Source organism: Cydia splendana, chromosome Z (genome assembly GCF_910591565.1).
Source record: "Cydia splendana chromosome Z, ilCydSple1.2, whole genome shotgun sequence".
Classification (NCBI taxonomy): Eukaryota; Metazoa; Arthropoda; class Insecta; order Lepidoptera; family Tortricidae; genus Cydia; species Cydia splendana.
In genome coordinates this window covers 48,319,694-48,337,029 of record NC_085987.1, presented here as the reverse complement: position 1 = coordinate 48,337,029, position 17,336 = coordinate 48,319,694, and the positions used below count along the sequence as shown (strand labels likewise).

The 17,336-nt window shown below is 38.4% G+C and overlaps 2 long non-coding RNA genes across 2 annotated transcripts in view; both read left to right on the top strand.

Annotated features, from left to right (window-relative positions):
* Positions 1-14,015, top strand: part of LOC134804161 (uncharacterized) — a 292,314-nt gene extending 278,299 nt beyond the window's left edge. Inside the window, exon 2 of the long non-coding RNA XR_010146083.1 lies at positions 13,822-14,015. This is a non-coding gene — a long non-coding RNA (uncharacterized LOC134804161). The remainder of the gene's footprint in view (positions 1-13,821) is intronic.
* Positions 1-17,336, top strand: part of LOC134804155 (uncharacterized) — a 431,198-nt gene that overhangs the window by 401,551 nt on the left and 12,311 nt on the right. The gene's annotated exons all lie outside the window — the stretch shown is intronic.

Sequence of the window (17,336 nt, the reverse complement as noted above, 5' to 3'; positions counted from 1 at the left end):
TATGGGGAAGACAAACAAATTATAGCCAGCATTCAAAGAACGTAGTACCTTTGGGTATGGTCTCCGAGGGTATGGTGCTTTACGCACACTAGTGTCCCATCCCCTACCCCTGACGCAACCCCCCCTTTTAGAATGAAATATGTCCCGGTTGACGGGTTTTTTAAATTTTTGAGAAAAGTATTAGAGTTCGAAATAAAGTGTCAAGGTAAGAAATAATCCTTAATAAATTTTAAACAAAAAAGGTACATGCATCTTTTTGGTAAGATTCACCATATTCATGTATTAACTTGTTGAAGTTCAATATAACATAATAGTACCTACGTGATAGTACTGAAAGAAATCTTTTACGGAGAATAAGCTTGCAGGGTTATTCATAGTACTATCACGTACTATGTTATATTGACTTCAACAGGTTTTTCAACGGTTAAATTTTGTCGAAGTTCATCTAGCCATAACATGAATATGGTGCCTCATATCAAAAAAACCGGTCAAGTGCAAGTCGAACTCGCGTCCCAAGGGTTCCGTACTGCACTCATCTTCGAACGAGCGAGCAAAGCGAAGTTCTTTACGACACACGGCTGGCTAGGGGCACGGCCAGGCATTTCCATGTTTTTACACGACTGCCCAAAAAAAAGAGTGTATTGTTTTCAGCGTTCATGTTTGTATGTATGTGAGTTTCTTTATTCCACCTTAACTTCTGATAGCCTTGACCGATTTAGACGTATGTTACATCATTAGAATCCTTACGTCATCCCGGGTGACATAGGCTATGTGACGTCATTATAAAAACAATATGGCGGACTTAATACGCCATATTACGCAACCTTTAGAAAAAAATATCGTGCAAACCTATCGAGTAGGGTATCAAAATGAAGGGCTGTGAAAGCCGATTAATAATATATACGCAACATATGGGTTTAAGTTTAAGTTTGAGAAAGTAAGAATTGACAAAATATGTTAAGAAAAGCTTATCTCATAAAACCAAATATTATTATTGAATGGGACATTAAAAAGAAGGGGTTTGACCGCTGATCATAAAAAAATATAATTTTATTATATTAGGTACAGTATACTACTCATAGTTTTTAATACACCTTCTAAATTGCGCTAATGGAATCGAAAAGTTTAAAATATAGCTTCTATTTATTAATCGATATGATGCAGTCTCTCTAAGCTAACTCTGCACCAACTTTGGTAGAACAAATTGTGAAAGTATCATAATAACCGTATGTTTTTATTTAATTTTAACATTTATGATGATGATATTTTCACACTTTGTCTTAGCGAATGCTATGCAAAGTCAGCTTGGTATTTTCTGGATAAATGATTTCTTCTAAAAAAAATTGTAGATTTTTTCCTAGGACGCCCGACGTACGTGGCGCGCTGTACGCGTTCCAAAACCGGGCGCCTTCGGTGTCCTCATACTAAAAGCGTCGGGCGTAGCCCGACGTACGTGACACGCTGTACGCTTACCAAAGCCGGGCGCCTTTCTGCGTCCTCATACTCAAAGCGTCGGGCGTAGCCCGACGTACGTGGCGCGCTGTACGCGTTCCAAAACCGGGCGCCCGCATACTAATAGAGTCGGGCGTAGGTAGCCCGACGTACGTGGCGCGCTGCGCGCGGTCCAAAGCCAGGCGCCTTCGACCTTCTCATACTAAAAGTGTCGGGCGTAGCCCGACGTACGTGACACGCTGTACGCTTGCCAAAGCCGGGCGCCTTCAGCGTTCTCATACTCAAAGCGTCGGGCATAGCCCGACGTACGTGGCGCGCTGCGCGCGGTCCAAAGCCAGGCGCCTTCGACCTTCTCATACTAAAAGTGTCGGGCGTAGCCCTACGTACGTGACACGTTGTACGCTTACTAAAGCTGGGCGCCTTCGGCGCCCTCATACTCAAAGCGTCGGGCATAGCCCGACGTACGTGGCGCGCTGCGCGCGGTCCAAAGCCAGGCGCCTTCGACCTTCTCATACTAAAAGTGTCGGGCGTAGCCCTACGTACGTGACACGTTGTACGCTTACTAAAGCTGGGCGCCTTTGGCGCCCTCATACTAAAGCGTCGGGCGTAGCGCGACGTACGTGGCGCGTTGTACGCTTACCGAACCCGGGCGCCTTTGGCGCCCTCACACTTAAAGCGACGTACGTGGCGCGCTGTACGCGTTCGAAAGCCAGGCGCCTTCGACCTTCTCATACTAAAAGAGTCGGGCGCAGCCCGACGTACGAGACACGCTGCACGCTTACCAAAACCAGGCGCCTTCGGCGTTCTCATACTAAAAGTGTCGGACGTAGCCCTACGTACGTGACGCGTTGTACGCTTACCAAAGCTGGGCGCCTTTGGCGCCCTCATACTAAAGCGTCGGGCGTAGTGCGACGTACGTGGCGCGCTGAACGCTTACCAAACCCGGGTGCCTTCGGCGCCCTCATACTTAAAGCGTTGGGTGTACCCCGACGTACGTGGCGCGCTGCACGCGTTCCAAAGCCAGGCGCCTTCGGCGCCCTCATACTAAAAGAGTCGACGTACGTGACACGTTGTACGCTTACCAAATCTGGGCGCTGGAGGCGCCCTCATACTAAAGGAGTCGGGCGTAGCCCGACGTATGTGACGCGCTGCACGCGGTCCAAAGCCAGGTGCAAATCATAAAACATATGGTTGGTTTAAAAAATCTAAAAAGTATAAAATAAAATAAATTAATTAAAAATTAAAAAACACGACTGCGAAAAAGCGAACTGAAAAGACAAAAATAATTTATAGTTGTGTTAGTTACCCAGTCACATGATTGATATTTTTCATTGACTGTACCTGTGTATTTTATTTCGATTGCAGTCGGGGACCTTTTAAATGGGAAAATGTCAATACATCAAGGTCCCCGACTGCAATTGAAATAAAATACACAGGTACAGTCAATGAAAAATATCAATCATGTGACTGGGTAACTAACACAACTATAAATTATTTTTGTCTTTTCAGTTCGCTTTTTCGCAGTCGTGTTTTTTAATTTTTAATTAATTTATTTAACTGAGCTGTCAGAGGATAGTTACGCAATAACTTTAGTATTTTTTTTCTAATTTAACCAAAATTTTGCTCAAATATTATGTTAAGCATAGTGCCTATATATTCTTTTTGCGTTGGTTAAGCGTATCTCTGTTATTTCAAGATAACAGATATACGTCTGACACGGCAGTTCGGTCTTCTCATTTAGCTACTTAAACCAATTATTTGTTCTATGTTTGAGCACTAACCTCCTACAGCTCATCCTTCGACCTTGCGTGGAGGCGCACCTCTCTCGGATGCTTCAGGCCTTTTGGCCCCACGCAGAGCTTGGCCTTCGACCTTCGCACTAGCTATCCACACCACGTTTCACGTAAACAATTGCGGTCATGGCCCTGATACAGCTTACCCGCTATTTTTAATCTTAAGTCCGACTCACCTGTTAACATGTTGTCTCAGATGAGTTTCAGACGCTTGAAGTAGGTACTAATTTTGTTCTGTGTTTGAGCTAACCTTCCGCAACTCGGGGAGTGCCGGCTTCGAAAAATTTTATGTCAAAGTGCACGGCAGACATGTTGGATTCCAAAACTGTCATTTTCGAATTCTGCACTCCCTGAAACCTATAAAACGACACCCATGACGACTTTTATGTCAAAGTGCACGGCAGACATGTTGGATTCCAAAACCGTCATCATTTTCGAAACCGGCACTCCCTGAAACCTATAAAACGATACCCATGACGACTTTTATGTCAAAGTGCACGGCAGACATGTTGGATTCCAAAATTGTCATCATTGTCGAATTCTGCACTCCCTGAAACCTATAAAACGACACCCATGACGACTTTTATGTCAAAGTGCACGGCAGACATGTTGGATTCCAAAACAGTCATCATTTTCGAAATCTGCTCACCTGATTCAAATAAGGTGCATCTATATCTAGTAAGCCAATATCTATACATATCTACTATCGAAATGTAGGTACTTTTGATAGTAGGAGTACGAAATGTAATCTGAAAGGAATCAAGTAATGCATTCCTTTAATGAGGAATCGAAATTGCTTCCAATTACTAGTAATTGTAATATTAGAAAAACGGATTCCTGATTCCTCAAATGGAATTGTACTTAGTAATTCGGTATTTGTAGATCACAAAGTAATCTGGGAATCGGTAATCAGATTACAAAGTAATTTCGAGTAATCGTGGAATCAGGAATCAATTACGAAATGCCCATCTCTGACGCAGTGCAAGTGTTATTTATACGTCATAATATCATAGAAGTTTGACGTTTAAAATAACACTTGCTCTGCGTCGGCTATCAAATCTGCTGCAAACTATTCTTGGCCTGACTCTACATTCATTGAATTTTTCAAAAAACACAATTTGATCGAATCAATAAAATTGTTGTAAACACAGACCAACACCTATAGACCGAGCTTATAGGACGACTCGCGGCCACCGCCCGTATGGTGTATAGGTCAAATATAAGATTGTTCGCGCGCCGCTCCGATCAGTTGCGCCCAAGGTTACGACCTGTTAGCAGTGTGTACGAGTCTAAGAAAATAAATCGTCAACTATTGAATTCATTGGGAAATCATGGGATATTGCAGCGTAAAATGGTGTGGCAAGTCATCTAAGACATCTACTTACGAAACAGATGGAATAACATCCCACAAGAAAGTCAAATTCGTTATTTCATTGAATAATGTTTCTTGTCCGCGGGGTTCATTTTATACTGGTCGTAAGCAGAGGCGAAGTATCAGGTGACCAAAAAAGTTCGTGCGGTTTTTATGGTAAAAATCAAAGTCTTGTAGATTTATTAATAAAACAATTTATTCATTTATATAAGCACCCTCGCATTCTAGAACTCTTTCCCAACGAGATACAAGTTTATATATCCCGTCCTTGTAAAAGCTTTTATTTTTTGAAGCGAAAAAATTGGCAACCTCCTCTTCGATCTCAACTTGATTTCGAAATTTTTTATCTATCACATGATTATCTAAAGCCAAGAAAAGGTGAAAATCCGTTGGAGACATATCCGGAGAATACGGAGGATGGGGTAGTAACTCCCATTTTAAATCATTAATTTTTTCCAGAGTGAGCTTGGCAACGTGTGGCCTAGCGTTATCTTGCAAAAATATTACTTTATTCCGGTTAACTAGTCCAGGCTGCTTCTGAAGTAACGATTTGTGTACTTTCTCAAGCTGCATCGAGTAGAGTTTAGCAGTAATAGTTTGACCCTCGGGAAGAAACTCGTAGTGTATTATACCAGCAGCAGTCCACCATACACAAAGCATGATCTTCCGGCAATGAATTGGCGTCTTCGATATATGTGGTACTGGTTGGTTTGGGGACAACCAATGATGGGTTCGTTTTGTATTATTGTACATAATCCATTTTTCATCAGCTGTAAGCAGACTGTCCAAAAACGGCTCAGTTTTATAGCGCGAAAGCATTGCTGAACAAACTGATACTCGATGACACCTGTGTTCGTCCGATAATTCATGAGGGACCCATTTACTTAACTTCCACGATTTACCTAACTGATGTAAGTGCAAACGAATTGTTTCATGACTAACACCAAACATTTGCGAAAGTTCCTGGCAAGTTAACTTAGTGTCGTTTTCAATGGCAGTCCGTAATTCTTGATTGTCAATAACAGAGGGTCTTCCCGAACGAGGTAAATCTTCAAGCGACTCGTCTCCAGACAAGAACTTTTTAAACCACTTTTGTGCAGTACGTTCTGATACTGCATCTTCACCGAATGCCGTACATATTTTACGAGATGCCTCTGCAGCCTTGGTGCCGAGTTTAAATTCGTAGAGCAAACAAGCCCGAATCACAATAGTATTAACTGACATTTTAGACAAAAATAATTTACTAATGAAAAGCGTGTTAACAAAATAGAGCGCATCAATATACTGACGAGTCTGTGCATGTTATATTGACACTAAATATTGGGCACTAGGAATCGCAACAAGTTCAAACATGTCTCTATAATGAGCGCCGCCTAAAACCGCACGAACTTTTTTGGTCACCTGATATGTCCGTCCCTTTTCGTCAACTTCAAAATGCAATGCGCTATCCCTTTCCCTTTCGACTAGTGATGTGACGATGATGGTTTTTCAGTTACGGAAACTTCGTGCTTCGTCATACCGTATTGTACCATTTTAGACATAATATATAGGTAATATGTTGTGTAAATTTTTTAGAATTCTCTAAGCCAGCGGAGCAGTTAGGCAGCATGTCACGAGATGGACCTGATGATGAACTTCAAAGAAGTGCGAGGGCACTCGGTGTTGGTTTGTGATAGACATATGTTGTATGGGTTTTTTAGAATCCTCTAGGTGAGCAGTTAGGTCTCATGTCACGAGATGGACCTGATGATGAACTCCAAAGAAGTGCGAGGGAACTCGGTGTTGGTTTGTGATAGACATATGTTGTATGGGTTTTTTAGAATCCTCTAGGTGAGCAGTTAGGTCTCATGTCACGAGATGGACCTGATGATGAACTCCAAAGAAGTGCGAGGGTACTCGGTGTTGGTTTGTGATAGACATATGTTGTATGGGTTTTTTAGAATCCTCTAGGTGAGCAGTTAGGCCGCATGTCACGAGATGGACCTGATGATGAACTTCAAAGAAGTGCGAGGGAACTCGGTGTTGGTTTGTGATAGACATATGTTGTATGGGTTTTTTAGAATCCTCTAGGTGAGCAGTTAGGTCTCATGTCACGAGATGGACCTGATGATGAACTCCAAAGAAGTGCGAGGGATCTCGGTGTTGGTATGTCTTAGACATATGTTGTATGGGTTTTTTAGAGTCCTCTAGGTGAGCAGTTAGGTCTCATGTCACGAAATGGACCTAATGATGAACTTCAAAGAAGTGCGAGAGAACTCGGAGTTGATTTGTAATAGGCATATGTTATTGGTCCATTTGAATATGTTTTCAATACAACCTTCTATGACCTTAATAAAACGGACAAAAGAAAATAATTGTATGAGATTTTGGCGACACTTTTTTCTCGTATCGAAAGAGATTGCGATTCTGAGTGGAAATAATATAAAAATTCTAAACTTTAAAATTCATGTTCTGGGTACTTTAAACAGAAATGCCCTAATATGTTAAGTAAACATTTCAGGTACATTGTTAAATTACTTAATGAAATATTAAATTAATCAATATAATTATTTATTAAGTAAGTTTACTCTAAGTATTCTAAATTGGTAACAATTTTACCACAATAAATTTCGGTATCACTGGTAGCAGTACCCACTACCTGTAATGAACATGTCCCATCCCTACGCTTACACGTGTCAGCGCGCCATGTTTGAAACGACCAATCGCAACGCCGTGAGCACCCCTCCCGCACCTCACAGTTTGGTGATTTGCGTCGGGAACAAAATGGCCAATATTAGGTTTCTAGAGGCGGTGTTCTGTGGTTGTAAATTATGGGCGCTGAGCACGAAGCATTTCGTACATTGACTGCATAATTATATTCCTATCTCGCACAGATAGGGAATGGTACGAAAGTCTTCGTGCTTCGCGTCCTTATTGTAATACACTTAGAATGTTGAAATAAAAGGTTCATTCGCGATTTGTTGGTTGGTCCCATTAGAGGGCCGTTTTTCAGGCTTTAGGTTAGTTCTCGTTCATGTCGTCTCGGATATGGGTGAATATGGTATCGATGAATTCAGTGTAATGCCCTGAACACAAATATATGAGATGACAAGCGCGAGAGTGGTAGGGGTAGTTGCTGTGACGTCATAAAGTCGCCAGTACAAACTTTATTTTTATTTTCGTTTAAACATACCATGTGGGGTACCAAATGAGGGCTTTGTGAGTAGATCACAAATATATAACATACAGTAACATTTTCAATACTTGGTCTAACAAATTATTAGAAAACATTTAAAAATTGTACAATCCACCGTTGACTTTCAAGTACTCTAAATTGAAAATAGGTGAATGAATTAGTCCAAACTACATACCATGTGACTATTGTGACTGTAAATATCCACTATATCATGATAAAAAATAATTAACCAGATATATCAATAAATAAGAAAAGTACATCAAGTTGAAAATAGTATAATTTTCTGTTACATTAAACTACAATTATTATTAAAACAAACAAAAAAACCCGACTGTTGACATATATTTTTGTGGTGTTCTTTTCACTAGCTTTCATTTGGTACCCATATTGCTATAGTAAGAAAAAAACAAACCCCCCCCCCCCCTCCATTTTTTCATTTGCGGGCGTGATTTTCAAAACTTATATAGCAGGCTATATACACAGGTGTCACTACCACAATTCTGACGAATTCAACCACACCTCACATGTCAAAAACCGAACTTATAGCCGTTTAGGGAGGGAGGTTTTTTTTTCTTACTGCAGCAATATGGGTACCAAATGAAAGCTAGTGAAAAGACCACCACAAAAATATATGCCAACAGTCGGGTTTTTTGTTTGTTTTAATAATAGTTGCAGTTTAATGTAACAGAAAATTATACTTTTTTTTCAACTTGATGTACTTATCCTATTTTTTGATATATCTGGTTAATTATTTTTTAACATTATGTAAAGGATATTCACAGTCACTTGGACTAATCCATTCAGCCATTTTCAATTTATAGCAGTTCGAAGTCAACTGTGGATTGTGAAATTTTTGAACGTTTTCTAATAATTTGTTAGACCACCCATACAACCATTTCCAGTCGCCGTTACGACGCGGTGTTGACACATCTTGTGTCGACACCGTCTGTTTCGGTCACAATTCCAGTCGCAGAGTCGTCGCCGTGTCGACACAGTTACCAGAAATGGGGAAGGGTCGACACATGACACAAAGTGACATAAAGTGTGGTCGCCGTGTGCACACATTGTTTCGGGTTTGCGACTACTTTATGCCAAAATCATTCGTTCATTCGTTCATTTTGTTCCTGTCAAATGGAAACTGTCAGATGGAAAAATACTTAAATAAAAATAAGTGACATTAATACGCCATCTCTAAAACGGATTACAAAACGTAATTATATATTGTTTGCATTTATATTACAATATGACTTAAATTATTATGGGGAATTAAACTGCTCGAGTGATTTGATAAACTAAGTGTAATATAATCAACGCGCCACCACATTGTTTTAGTTTAGCCGGAAATGAAATTGTTTACTTCTCAGTGCCTGTGTTCATAACTATATTATTTGAAGCATTTTTAGTACTTCGATGCGTATACTATACTTAAATAACAGAAATAACGCTTTACATACTACGAAACTTGTTAATTATGATGTATAAATATGGTTTAAGGCTGAGAAATATTGCAGTCACAAAGTAGTTGCAATGTTTCGACTTTGTGTCGACTCTGTGTTGACACATGACACGCGCTGTCAAAAGTAATAACAAAGTTACTGGTATGTTACTGTATTTGCAAAATGGCTCCTTGTGTTGATTTGTTTTCATATATTCTCAAAGTGTAAAAATGCCGTGGTCAGAGATGGGCATTAATCGATTAACTGTTTATTCGACTAATTAATGGAATAAAAAAAGTTAATTCTCAAATTTTAATCGCGATTAGTTTAGTCGACCTAACATAGATTGAAATTGAATTAATCTGAATATTAATCGAATAAATTATCGATTAAATCTCGATTGAAAGTTGACAGGGGGCCATTTTTGTACGTAAAAATAATAGAAATGTCTTGCATGCAGATGGTAGCAAAACACTTTGTCATAAAAGTCGAGATGGGTGTCGATATATAGGTTTTAGGGAGTGCCGATTTCGAAAATAATGACCATTTTGGAATCCGAAATGGCGGCCATGCACTGTGTCATTAAAGTCGTCATGGATGTCGTTTTATACGTTTTAGGGGGCCTCAATTTTGAAAATGATGACCATTTTGGAATCCAAAATGGCGGCCATGCACTATGCCATAAAAGTCGTCATGGGTGTCGTTTTATAGGTTTTAGGGGGCGCAGATTTCGAAAATGATAACCATTTTGGATTCCAAGATGGCGGCCATGCACTATGTCATAAAAGTCGTCATGGATGTCGTTTTATAGGTTTTAGGGGGCCCCGATTTAGAAAATGATGACCATTTTGAAATCCAAAATGGCGGCCATGCACTATGTCATAAAAGTCGTCATGGGTGTCGTTTTATAGGTTTTGGGGGGCGCAGATTTAGAAAATGATAACCATTTTGGATTCCAAAATGGCGGCCATGCACTATGTCATAAAAGTCGTCATGGGTGTTGTTTTATAGGTTTTAGGGGGCGCAGATTTCGAAAATGATGACCACTTTGGATTCCAAGATGGCGGCCATGCACTATGTCATAAAAGTCGTCATGTATGTCGTTTTATAGGTTTTAGGGGGCCCCGCTTTCGAAAATGATGACCATTTTGGAATCCAAAATGGTGGCCATGCACTATGTCATAAAAGTCGTCATGGGTGTCGTTTTATAGGTTTTGGGGGGCGCAGATTTCGAAAATGATAACATTTTCAATTTAAAAATGGCGGCAATGCACTATGTCATAAAAGTCGTCATGGATGTCGTTTTATAGGTTTTAGGGGGCGCAGATTTCGAAAATGATGACTATTTTGGATTACACTTTTATGACAAAATACGTAGCCGCCATCTTGGATTATAAAATGATCATCGTTTTCGAATTCTGCACTCTGCAGAGGAGGTAATGAAACAAGCAAAAATACAGATGATTCCTCGACGCAATTGGGTGATTCTTAAATTGTGTCCAGATTTTTTTTCTCATAAAAGTTTATATTTTTCACATATTACTCTCACAAGTTCCGTGACATTTCGACCTTGTAATTTTTTAAGTAAATGTTTTTGTTTATCTATGAGGATTTCACTAGAATAGTATAATCAAGGTATGTTTATATTTGATGAATGAAATAGTAACGCAAAAAAAAAAATATATTTGTGTCTTATATTCCTGCCGAAGACTTTTATTTTACCTTTTCCTTCTACACAAGTTTGGCCAAGTAATAAGAATTTAGGGCTCTCAATTTTATTTTGACTTCTACAACAGTAAAGCTACGGGGCCATGTTTGGTATCGTTTTCGTATAATTTCGCAGTACCAAATTTAGTTAAGGTATCACATTGACACCATTCCGAAGTAAAAACATATAAACTTATTAAAATACTTTCTTTTAAACTCCTCTTCACGCTTAAACTGCTGAACAGTTTTAATTTAAATTTGGTACACATATATTTTGAGTCCCGAGACAGGATATAATAAGTTATCTCAAAAATCATCCTTTAAAGGTGTGAAATGAGGTGTAGGGGGGAATTCAGAATTGACTTCTTGAAGTTAATACTGTTTAAGTTTAGGTTTGAAGTCATGTTTTTTCATCATTTTTAACTAAATCAAAGATGTAGACCATCCCAAATTTCATATAAATCGGTTCAGCGGTTATTGATTTCCCGTACAAATTTCCACGCCACTTTTCACACCTTCAAAAGATGATTTTGGTTATAAGATCTATCCTATGTCCTGTTCCGGGACGCAAACTATTTCTATACCAAATTTCAACGAAATCGGTTCAGCGGTTAAGCGTCAAGAAGAGTTTCAAAAAAACCGGCCAAGTGCGAGTCGGACTCGCTTATTAAGGGTTCCGTACATTAAGTCCGACTCGCGCTTGACTGCACATTTCTAATAGGTTTTCCTGTCATCTATAGGTAAAGAACTATTTTGTGTATTCAGACGGACATACATACAGACGCACGAGTGATCCTATAAGGGTTCCGTTTTTTCCTTTTGAGGTACGGAACCCTAAAAAGATTTATTTTTATTTTGTGGAATGGTGTCAATGTGATATCTTAAATGGATTCAGCACCCCAGATTTATACGAAAACGATACCAAACACGGCCTAGCACCTTCACTGATATAGATATATCAAGATAAAATTGAGAGCCCTAAATAAACTTTCAAGAGCGGATATCTCAAAAACTATTCAACATATCGAAAAAATTGACTGAATAAACTTGTAACAAATTAAATTAACTTTCATTTTGTATAAGTGGCCATGTCGCTGAGATGCATAGTTTCCGAGATATAATCGAAAAACGGGAAAATGGGACCTTCAAAGCCCCCTCTCTCCCCCCCGCTCAAGGGCTACGGCCGGGGACTTTTGATATGTTCACCTCCTATCTTGTCAAACCGAGTTACGGAGTCAAAATTTGTGTTCCGAGCATTTCCCTCTACAACTTTTGGAGCATTCGTTGCCTGACCTAAGTAGCTTATTGAATTTCTTTAAAAACTTTTCTGTAAAAGGTTGACGGGTGTTGGGTGTTTATATGGTTTCGGTCGATTATTATCATTTGGATTGCCCATGATGACTTACTAGAATTACGAGCACACGAGACACTAATAGTAGTTTGACAAACCTTGGTTTTCAAGAGGTATTTTATATTGACATTTGCTGTCACAAATTTGCTGTCAGATTTAGTCGCAAACCGCACGCAAAGTGCACACAAATGTGTCGACACCTTGTTACGGAAAAGTGTAGACACGGCGACGACACTTTGTTTCGAAACAATTCTAGACACATTGTGTGGACTCTGTTACGACACATCTGACATTTAGTTACCACTTTGTGATTCTGCGACTGGAATGGTTATATGGGCAAGTATTGAAAATGTTACAGTATGTTATATATTTGTGATCTACTCACAAAGCCCTTTCATTTGGTACCCCACATGGTATGTTTAATCGAAAATAAAAATATGTTTGTACTGCCGACTTTATGACGTCACAGCAACTACTCCCACCACTTTCGCGCTTGTCATCTCATATATTTGGGTTCAGGGCATTACACTGAATGCATCGATACCATATTCACCCATATCCGAGACGACATGAACGAAAATCGATTTCTAGAACTTTTCTTTCGCCGGCCGGTCTACTACATAGTAAAAGTTGCTCCGTATGGCCTATACCAGTGGTGGGCAAACTTTCTTCATGGGGGGCCAGAAAGTTTAGGAAATTTAAGTGGCGGCCCAGAATTGTAGCCAAAATTTATTTTCATTTGCGATAATCGTGGGCCAATGCCATATACTAATTATTTCATAGGACCGGCGGCGGGCCGGATAAAATCCATTCGCGGGCCGGATTTGGCCCGCGGGCCGTACTTTGCCCACCACTGACCTATACATTCACATCGCACAATTTACCTAAGCGTTCAAAAAATACCTCTTAAGGGGCCCACAGATTACCAGTTCGCCGGACGATATCAGCCTGTCAGTTGTTCGGAACTGTCAAACTTTGCGTTTAACTGACAGGCTGGCATCGTCTCCGGCGAAGTGGTAATCAGTGGGCCCCTTTATATATTTATAAAGTAGGTAGGTATAGAAAAAAATATGTTTAGGATGGGAATTAAAAAAGGCAGAGGGAGCTCCCAAATAAAAAGCCACTTTCACAAACTATTTTATTCAATCATGGCTACATTAACATCTTATTAAAGTCGGACATTGACTACGATACAAGTTAGTATTTCAATTACAGATGTAGGTAAGTATAGTGCATAATGTTTTCCATCGTATTTTCCGGAAACGTTCGACGTTCGTATTTGTCATGCTACTTCAGTCAATTTCTGTACTTTTTAGGGTTCTGTAGCCAAATGGCAAAAAACGGAACCCTTATGGATTCGTCATGTCTGTCTGTCTGTCGGTCCGTATGTCACAGCCACTTCCGAAACTATAAGAACTATACTGTTGAAACTTGGTAAGTAGATGTATTCTGTGAACCCAGTGTGAACCGCATTAAGATTTTCACACAAAAATAGAAAAAAAATACAAATAATTTTGGGGATTCCCCATACTTAGAACTAAAACTTAAAAAAATATTTTTCATCAAACCCATACGTGTGGGGTATATATGGATAGGTCTTCAAAAATGATATTGGGGTTTCTAATATCATTTTTTTCTAAATTGAATAGTTTGCGCGAGAGACACTTCCAAAGTGGTAAAATGTGTCCCCCCCCCCTGTAACTTCTAAAATAAGAGAATGATAAAACTATTTTTTTTAATACGGCCTAAATCATAAACCGCAATTGTGTTATGTTACTTGCTGCTACGGAACCCTTCATGGGCGAGTCCGACTCGCACTTGGCCGCTTTCTGTACCGAGATTTGACTGAAATAGCAAGACACACCCAACACTTGCACTTGTAACGTAAATAAATATATCATACCTAAGTTCCGAAAGCTCATCGGTACAAGCCGGGTTGAAAGTCGCACGCCCATAACCTAATTTCTAGTAATACATGGACACTAAGCAGAATTGACAGGCCATATTTAAAACTCCGGTTGCCGTTTAAGGAGTGTAACACTCTTACAGTAGATGTCGCTAGGGTCCCCTTGACCCATAATATGGTGGAAAGATTTGCTGGCTATGGATGAGGTCTTGGTGGCTCAGATGGCAGGGCGCTGGAGTATCGATCCGAGGCCGTGAGTCTCACCCAAGACAGTAATTTTACCACTTTTAAATTTATTCTAAGCATATTTAAAACATTTAGCACTGATTCCATACCGTCAGTCCTTACCTTTGTTATGATAAAAATACATGAATTATACAAATAAATACTTTGTACATAAGTTTATCTGAAAATAAAAAATAAAAATAACCTACAAATGTAGTGCGTAATAGGCTAGATGACAAATTTTCATTTATGGTATCAATCAATCAGGTTTATTTTTAGGATCTAATGTCTATAAATACGTAAATATAATAGGGATATTCTTACACAAATTGCCTAAGTCCCACGGTAAGCTCAAGAAGGCTTGTGTTGTGGGTACTCAGACGATATATATATATAATATACAAATACATACTTAAATACATAGTATACATCCATGACTCAGGAACAAATATCTGTGCTCATCACACAAATAAAAATGCCCTTACCGGGATTCGAACCCAGGACCATCGGCTTCACAGGCAGAGTCACTACCCACTAGGCCAGGCCGGTCGTCAAAGCAAACAAATCAATACAAAAGTCAGAAATGATAGTCAAAGTCCGACAGTCATATTTTACTCGCGAAACGCTCGTAACAAAACGATAACTGAACGTGACGTCAAGGTCACTGAGAGTCCCATCTTGAAGTATGAATAAAATAAGAAAATTACGTTTTTATCGGTGAAATATTGCGTGTATTTATATAGTTGCCATACAATCTTTTTTTGAATAAAATGTGAGGAATCGAATGGTATCCTTACTTATTTCGTTTTTAAAAGTTATAAAAAAAACTTAAATTATGAAACTTTCAGGTGCTGTATTTTTGTATTATTTCCATATATTTTTTTAATATCCACATTATTGTGATAAATTGCTCATTTGCTATCTATTTTACTAGATTTTGTTATAAAATTTAACATGTGTCATCATCCCTATTGTTTTCCATTGTATTTTCTCGGAAAAGTTCGTATTTGTCATGATACTTTATAGTCAACCTCAGTACTTTTTGTTCCGAGACCGACCGAAATAGCAAGACACGTTCGTACGTTTCCGTGAAAATACGATGGAAAGTACTTAATTATGCACTACATCTGTATACACACTGTACAAATATGATTTTGTTTTAAAAATTTTCGAAAATTATGTGAAGTTTCGGTCTATAGTGTTATTTTTATTACTAAAAACCTATTACAATATTAACTGTGTTACTCTTTCAATTAAAAAAAATATAGAACAATAGTGTTATTGTTATTGTATACTGTTCTAAGGTTGGTTACGTTCTTATAGGCCAATTTTCATACATATAACACCATTTAAGCATACTTAACAGTTTTAACATTATTTTCATTCAAATTTGATAGTGGTTTTTTTACTAAATATAATTATCACCCTTAAAATACAGGTTTTATTATTATGCCTAACTATATTTAAATTAAAATACAATTGTGTACATATAGAATAATTGCCGTAGAGCGCAAATAAATGGCTACTTACATATAATTTTTTTAAACCAAATCTTATTTAACAAAAAAACTATTTTCACCGCCATACCTAATAACAAGTAGTTGTGTTTATACTTATAATAATATGTACCAACCAAATATGGATATAAGTTTACAAATTAAATTAAAAATTAGCTAATATGTCGTCCCGAATGTCACCGATCCGATGCAGACCGAGACGCAGTGGACTTCATTCTCCTAAAACTTCATAAAATAGTCACCACCAAAGACACCACGCACAATATTATTGTCTATTGGCTATACGAATGCTTCGCGTCTCAGTGGTGACAAGCCTAATAAATAATAATACATATACTTATACAATAAATACATAATAAACTTACTATTATGTAATCAAAATTATTCAAATTTGATTCTACGGTTACGTTGAAAACAGCGAGCATCACAGATTTACTTTTAAATGTGACGCCACAAAAAAAGTATTCTTTTCTAAGTTAGATTCAGTTATTGTACACATACATACAAAATCATAATAATCTATTTACAATTTCATAACAATAATAGTAGAGCGTTAACACAGGCTTTAGGTTAGTTCTCGTTCATGTCGTCTCGGATACGGGTGAATATGGTATCGATGCATTCAGCGTTAGGCCCTGAACACAAATATATGAGATGACAAGCGCGAAAGTGGTGGGGGTAGTTGCTGTGACATCATAAAGTCGCCAGTACAAACTTTTTTTTTTAAACATACCATGTGGGGTACCAAATGAAAGGGCTTTGTGAGTAGATCACAAATATATAACATACTGTACCATTTTCAATACTTGGTCTAACTAATTATTAGAAAACGTTCAAAAATTTCACAATCCTCAGTTGACTTCGAACTGCTCTAAATTGAAACTGGCTGAATAGATTAGTCCAAAATACATACCAAATGACTGTGAATACCCTCTATACAATGTTAAGAAATAATTAATCAGATAAATCAACAAATAAGAAAAGTAGGGCAAACCTTGGCTATTCGGTGATACGTAGTTATTCGGTGATAGTCAGTTTTATTGTCTTTTAGCCGAGTTGCCCGGTAATTTTATTGCTTAAAACAATGTTTAAGAGATACCATGGATGTGACACGCCCTACAGCCCAAACGGCTGGACGGTTTTTGATATATGAGGTGTGGTTGAATTCGTCAAAATTATGGTAGTGACACAGGTAAATTTTGAAAAAAAAGCGCGCGCAAATGAAATTTTCTTACTGCAGCAATATGAGTACCAAATGAAAGCTAGTAAAAAGATCACTACAAAAATATATGTCAACAGTCGGGTTTTTTTTGTTTGTTTTAATAATAGCTTCAGTTTAATATAACAGAAAATTATACTTTTTTCAACATGATGTACTTTTCTTATTTTTTGATATATCTGG